We start from the raw sequence: 7,863 nt of genomic DNA on the forward strand, positions 1-7,863 counted from the left end.
GTTTTTTCTGTGTTTTGGAATGAAATAAGGAAAAATATAATGTATTCATATTTTTGCATAAAAACTGCATAAATAACTGAATAAACCATTGATAAAAATAATTTATCTCTAATAAATATATTTATAAAATAATTTATACAGGGTGAGTCAATACTGCTCGATAGGTCAATAACTCTTGTGAATTTTGGGCAAGGAGAATGATTCGAATTTTGACGGAATCGACAGTACTCAGTGCATAAGCTTGAATTATTTTTTATTCTAGAGACTGGTCGGAAATTGGTGAAACACGATACCACTCTGTTTTTACAAATGGAAATTTTTAATCATACTCATAATCTCCATGAAATTCTTATTTCGAGTTACCCTACTTGTAATCATTCATCTGTGGTAGTTTTTTTAGTATTTTCGAAAAATTTCATGGTTATAATGGTACTATAGAGATCATATCTTGAAAACCGTTCGAGATAGTTGTACAAATTATTTTTCTTTGCATTCCTGAACAGTTTTCAAGTCTTCTACAAATTTACGGATCACTCTACAGGGGGTCTGACAACCAATGTTTTTAAAATCACCTTTGAAAAAATTTCGATAAGTCAATTTTTTCGAATGGCATGTCCATCGCATTGCTTGTCGAATAGCGTTGTGAGTAGTCTTCATTTTTTTTGTCTAGACATGTTGTGCCTGAATTCAATAATTTTCAAAATGCTTCGCATTGTATACTGACGCTGGCAGTGCCTATACTTTTCACGCATAGATACAATTTCAAAGGGATATGATTACTCAATTATACTTACTGGTAAAATCAATGAAAGATGAGCCAAATCAGAGAAATTATCAAAATATTTGAAATCTTTCATTTGGACAAAATGAATTGAAGACCACGTGAAAACACAGGAACATAATCTGAATTTCCGAAAGAGTTCGAAGTAACTGCATGTTTTCAGCTGAAACGGTCTCATATGCAGACATATGAGCAGATCATATAAGCGATAAAAATTGATGAGACTTTTTCAGATGCAAATAAGCAGTCATTTCGAACTATGTTTCTGTTTTTTCAGGTGGTCAAAACGGATGTTTCCAAATATTTTGATGATTTCTTTGGTGTGGCTCATCTTCAATTGACATTACCAGTAAGTATAAAGTAGAGTTAAGTAAAAAGTACCTTAAAAAGTACCGCAGATGAATAATAACAAGTTGGGCATTTCGAAACCAGAATTATGATTATGATATGAAAATTAGGCTTCTCCATTTTCGGACCAGCCTGTAGATTCAAAAATAATTGAAGCTAATGCACTGAGTTCTGTCGATTCCGTCAAAATTTGAATCATTCTCCTAGCCCAAAATTTCCAAGAGATATCGACCGACCGAGCACTATTGACTCACTCTGTATTCAATATAAAGTCTACATTTAAAGTGTAAACTGATTATTTGCAATGATAACAAAGTTGGCACCCTTCAAAAATTTCATATTCGAAGCTCTCGATAAAACACATTATCAATAAGGTCATCAATCCAAGTGAACAATGAAGACTGACTCTATTATGCATATGATCAGAGGAAAATTTATCTGAAATGACAAGTTGAAGCGAGGTAATTATGTAAACCGTACTCGGTAACGTGTACAAGCTTATCTTCACCGATAAGATATAACATTGTGTGAATGTGTTGCATAAACGTCGCGATAAAAGTCATAAGTTTGGATTTGGAACAGATTAATTCACCTGCGTCAGATTTATCCAACTTCCAGAGTTTAATTCGAAAAATTGGCCAATATTGAACACTAAAAATGAAGAAGTTAATTATTTCTGTTTTGAACTTGAATACCTGTGAAGTATTGGGCCACGATTGATGGTAACCAAGATTTTTTCTTTGTTTCCGCCGGTGTTTCCGAAATTCGATGCTTCATTGTGAAAAACTGGTTATTCATTTATGATTCCAAGTATTGTCCATCGCTGGCCACTACTTCCTTCCATCTTTCGGGCAGCATACGAATCCCGAGTTGAAAAAACTGGTCATCTTTTAAAGCAATCTATGAATGGGCTCAATTTTCATATCTTCATAAGACCGGAAGTGCTAGTCAGCCAAGCCTTTTGCCATTGATCGAAACAAGTGATAGTATGAGGGCGCAACGTCTGGAGAATACGGCGAGTGGGGTAGGACTTCCCATTTCCAAGTATGTCTTGACCACTTTCGCAACATGGGGTCGAGCATTGTCATGCTGTAAAATCACTTTATCATGTTGTATTGCGGCTGTTTGTCTTTTAATGTTCGGCTCAAACGCATCAATTTCGTTCGTTAACAATCGCCTGTGATTGTTTCAGTCGGTTTTAACAACTCATAATACACTACGCCGAGCTAGTCTCACCGAATACAGAGCATGGACCTTGGAGACGAAATATAAAGTTATTCAGTTATTTAGGCCTATTCTCACATTTTCGAGGTTAATTTTTTTTCTTTGTAAAATTATTTGTATTGATGTTGCATTGTGGGAATAAAGTCAATTATTATTTGCAATAAATATTTTAATGTGGGCAAGGGCCAAAATTAGGTCCTAGAAAAAAAAGTCATATGGACTATCCCTCCTAGCATTAATAGAGTATACCGGGTGGATCGTCTTAAATCAGCTCACGATCCTGGGTGTCCGAATTTTTTTTTTCTTGACGGATACTCAGTGAGGGATCTACCAGCATAGTAACGGAGTCCAGGGAGCTGAGTCCCTTCGGTGAGCAAAGCGAATCTAATAAAGATACAGCCGTTCGTCATTTTTTTGCGAATTTGAAATGTAAAATCACAGCCCAAACGGGACCATCTAGAGCAAAAATGACAAGAATAAGACCCCCCTCGAAATCGTCACAAGGTCCCAGGAAAACTTTCAAACCTTCGATTCTCCTCGCGGTTTTCGAGTATACGGGGTGTTGCGGATTACTTTGACATTCAAGTCTAAATCTTTTGAGGGCAATTTGAAATTACCACGACGAAATCTCTACTGAGGGTCACAATCTCATATTTGATTATTTATTATCTCGATATTTGAGGTTTGATGTTTTCTGTAATGATAAAAATTTTGATACTCTTTCTTTCAACCATTCTTGTCATAATGAAAAGTTATTTGCATCAAATTTTTTCATGTGGGCAGAGGCCAAACGGTAGGTCCTAGGAAAAAAATCATATGAAGTACCCCTCTTAGAATCAAACGATTATACCGGGTGGATCGTCTAAAATCAGCTCACGATTCTGGGTGCACAAAAAAAATTTTTTTTTTGACGGATACCTAGTGAGGCATCTACCGGCATAATAAGGGGTCCAAGGGTCGGAGCCTCTTCAGCGAACAAAGCGAGTATATAATATACAGTGTTCCATTTGAAATATCGAAGTTGTTGATGATTTTCGATGAAAGGTACAATACAGGATAGTTGACAATATTCGAGATCAATAGATCAGTGGTTTCTTTCCATTTAAAAAAACATAACTTTGGGCTATAGCTTCGTAATTAAAAACTCTTTTGAAAAGACGACCGCGCCTCTAGATTCTACGTAAAAAAGTGCCTGTATAATGTTTTAATTTCAGAGCTCTATCATCAATATCAACGGAGATATAAATGTTTTTCGATATCGCCATTTTCCCAGTTCTCGCTTATAACTCGAAAACAAAAGAAGGTGGCCAAAAATGAATTCTATCCTTGATAGTTTCTCAGAAAAATATACCGAGAAGTGGGAATCAGATTTTGTCTATCACCTCTGGTTTAAAAGTTGTAGTGCTAAAATATTGAAATTTGCCCACCCTGTACAGTTATTCGTTGTCGGGGGTGGGAAACTGAGCTTGACACTCGATTCTGTTCATCCGTATGACCGTAAAAACAATAACTCCCAAGCAGAAAGACTTAGAAATTTGAAATTTTCAGAGTAGGCTAAAAATATGTAAATACAGTAATTATCCTTCGCCACTTCCTCATTAGCTTTGAATCAAGGAAATGAGAACTCAGTTTTTTAAAATAGCAGATTGATTATCAAAATAGATTGATATGTGACATTTCTGTTTTTTCTTTTATACATTTTATTTCTTTCTTTCGATTCCGAGTATTTCTACCTGAAAGACACAGGAAGCTAACGATATAAGCATTTGAAGCAGATATTCCAGCACCGGTTCCTGTTTGTGATTCTGAACTAACGGTCAACAATTTAATGATACCTATTTCTTTTTTAAAGTAATACGTCTTTCTCCTAGTTCGCTGATGAGAGGTTCTTGTGACAGAGAAGTAAGCCCTAATTTTCTCATTCCTGTACATTCCTTAGATATTCTGACAATGGGTTCATGACCTAATTCCACTATCAGTAGATGAAGATGTGAGATCTCTCATAATCCCAAGTCCCCTAGTAGGGCACGTTCTCATAGCCTAGACCTATGACAGATGGTCAGAACGAATTTGAAAACAAATTCTTCATCAGTGGGTCGAATTGTTTGAAATTATTATAGTCATAGTCTAAAAAAAAAAATACAAACATTCTGACAAAATTATAGAGCGATCGGTTCAGAGAACGAGCTCTCAAAAATCCAATGCCACCTTGGAACAAATACTTGCACTGAATATTTAATTTCGTTCTTAAAAAATATTATTCTAATCAGTACGATACGAAAAGTACATATTGAGTCAAGATTGTTCGTGTAGGCAAACAACAATCGGTAAAAATGCAACTGGTTATATCTGCGATATCGCCTAGAATAAATATTGGCAAAAATCTTATGAGAAATTATTGACAAGTTTGCTCGCCCGAAAATGCAAATAATTTCAACCTAGAGGATGTCGAAACAGTATGATCTCCAAAAGGTGTAGTGGAACAAATAAAAAGGTTTTCGAAAAATTCTTGGTCTTACAGATCCAATTCTAATATCAATATAATTGCTATTGATTTTAATAATATACAGGGTGTAAATGAAACATAAAGGGGTGATTCTGCGTGAAATAATAGGGAAGTCTGTAATTAATATACCTTTTCTTCGTAAATGCTTCGCATTTCGAGATATGGGGTTTATACCACGTGGCTTTCTATCTGCCAAAGTTTAACTATTCCTCCCTCCTCAGCGTTTTTGAGAATCCACCTCTTTTCAGGATGAGTGGAGCAAATTCAAAAGTTTCTCCTTTCAACCACATTCAAGGATTCAGAATACGTTTTTTGATTAGTTTTTAATTGTAGAAAAACCTTTTTTTCAGCCTTTGACAAGACTTTTTTGTATAATATTTCTGTGTGAAGATTCATAAAAAAATAAACGTTTTTTCGGAAAGTTATATCATCCATATATTTAGTCTTCAATGAAAAATTCATCTAATTTCTTCTTTCCTTTTGAAAAAAAATTATAAATAAGGACTTTTCGCAATGATAAACTCCTCAAAACGAAAAATAGTTAATTCGATGGTCTACTAATTTTTGGCGTATTAATTTTTGAACTGATCACTGAAACGGTATAGCCCCCTCTCAAAGTTTTTCTAAAAAATTGACTATTTAATTATTGCTCTGAAACTGGTCGAGATATTTCCTGGAATTTCTTCAAAGGATGTTGCATTTTCGAGATGATCGAGTACAAAGCAAACACTAAAATTAATTCTTTTAGAGCTTGACTACCACACCCGATATCCTCGAATTATTAATTTTTCAAATTTTCCATTAGTGATGAATGAAAGTACAAAAATTGATGTAGTGTATTATAATGCTTTGAGATGGCATTTAATTGAACATTTCAGAAAAAACATTTGTCAGACACTCAAACAATAAATTATATATATTATATATTGTTTGTGTCTGATGAATGTTGTTTCTAAAATATTCAAATATCAAATGCCATCTAAAAGCGTTATAATAAACTACGCCGATTTTTTGCTTTTATTTATCATTTATATTGCTTTTATTTATCATCAAATTTGAGAAATTGTTTTTCTGTAGATTTTTGTGGACACTGTTTGCTTTGTACTCGATCATATCGAAAATGTATAGGTACATTCTATGACAAAATTCAAGAGTCTTTTTTCTTCGAAAAGCTCTGTTGATTTCAGAAATGACATAATTTTTCCCCAAAAAAAAACAATGGTGTAGATTTTCAATAGGAAAAGGATCATCGCACCTCTATATCAATGCCACTGAATAATTTTGGCATCCTAATTCGAAACATTACATTGTCTAGAGTTCAATACCTAAAAAGCAAAATAATGAGTGTAATAATACTAGAGTTGTAAGTAAAAAAATTGTTTTTTCAAAATTCAACACCCTCTGTCTCGAAAACGAAGCTTGTTGGGATATGTGAATATAGAAACATTTTTTCATGAAAAGAGTTGTTCTATTCGACACCAAAATTATTGTATTAAAATATGGACCACCTTTGTATCGGGTGTTATAGATTAACTACTGTCAATATTTCGTATGATAAGTACCTAACAAATTATTCTGCAATGTTCTTAATCAGGATCAGGAATGTTATAAGTAAGTTATGATAAACCAAGTTATTCAATCGTGTTAATTCCAAATTATTTACCTAAGTATGTATACATAACGCATATTTGGTTTGGTTGGTGTTTTCTTATCACGTAGAGAAACAAGTTGTTCCACAGCAGAACAATGAATATTTAATGCATAACTATACGCCGACGGTAATATTCGAGTTGTTATTTTCAATTTACGCAAATTGAACACAGGTCCATTTCGTGTATAAGCTCATTTGCCCATATAAAATAACGTGAATGTAGGTAAACCTCATTAGATATGTATTGGAATAATTATCGTCCATCCGCATCGAGGAACTGTTTGTTCCATGGAATAGAGATAAATTCATGAATTAATGTCTTTGCGAGTTATACAGAATTGACAGCGTAATCGTAATATGAACAGTTAATTTATAATGGTGTGCAATCAACGAAAAACACGATCAAATATATCGATTGTGCTGCTACATACGGGATAAATAGTGTTTACAAAATAGTTATGGTTTTGACATTTAATTAAACTATTTTCTAGAACCAGAATAAGAGAGATATAATCAATTAACACAATTTTTATTTTCGATTGATCATTACTCGGTATACATATATTGTATCGAGAAAATAATTATGAAATTTCAACACAAATAACAATTGTTTCGCCATACTCTGTTGCTCTATCAAGTTTGAATCAATTTTGAATGAAATGTACAGTTTGAAATAAACATTAGTTCCATTTTCTCAATGAATAGAGATTATATCCAATTCTTGAGGGTCCCCAACATTATCTGGTAGTTGTCAGATCAAGCCTGGCCCCCCATACAATTTTGTTGGTTCCCCCTAGAATTTGACATACTAAGTTTAAAATAATGACAAGATCATCCAAAATTTAATTTGACTCAATTTCTGAAACAAATATGTTGAAAGTACAGTATAACTTCAGTAGTCCGGGCGGATATCGTTCCGGTACCTGCCCGGATTATTGAGGCGTCCGGATTACTGGAGTGATTTTTATTCAAGAAATAAAGCAACTTATAAATTATTAAAATAAGGTTTATTAATCAAGTCACAAAAAAATATTATTTTCTCATAAAATAAAACGAAACTGAACAAAACTCCTAAGTACCTACATGTAACACGTTATGTAAATATGTACATGTAGGAATTTATAATATTGTATACATATATATTATGTATGCATGCAAAATGAAATATCTTCTACTTTTTTGAAAAATACATATTAATTTTAGTTTGGACCTTTTTGGACGCATATATATCAATTGCCTTGTCTTTAAGCTTTTTCAAAAGCTATAAATCTTCAAGGGTAAGATTATTCTTCTCAGTCCACCTGACTTTTCTGTGAGTGTAAGTGTCTTATGTGATCATTTGACTGGAGCCAT

At 33.5% G+C, this 7,863-nt stretch overlaps 1 protein-coding gene across 1 annotated transcript in view; it reads right to left on the reverse strand.

The window, feature by feature from the left end:
• The window catches only part of LOC123688747 (insulin gene enhancer protein ISL-1), a 78,412-nt gene extending 77,487 nt beyond the window's left edge, over positions 1-925 (reverse strand). Inside the window, exon 1 of the mRNA XM_045627396.1 lies at positions 795-925. The gene's annotated coding sequence lies outside the window, so the exon portion shown is untranslated. The remainder of the gene's footprint in view (positions 1-794) is intronic.
• Positions 926-7,863: the final 6,938 nt, after the last annotated feature.

The sequence above is a fragment of the Harmonia axyridis genome, chromosome 1 (assembly GCF_914767665.1).
Source record: "Harmonia axyridis chromosome 1, icHarAxyr1.1, whole genome shotgun sequence".
In the NCBI taxonomy this organism is placed as follows: Eukaryota; Metazoa; Arthropoda; class Insecta; order Coleoptera; family Coccinellidae; genus Harmonia; species Harmonia axyridis.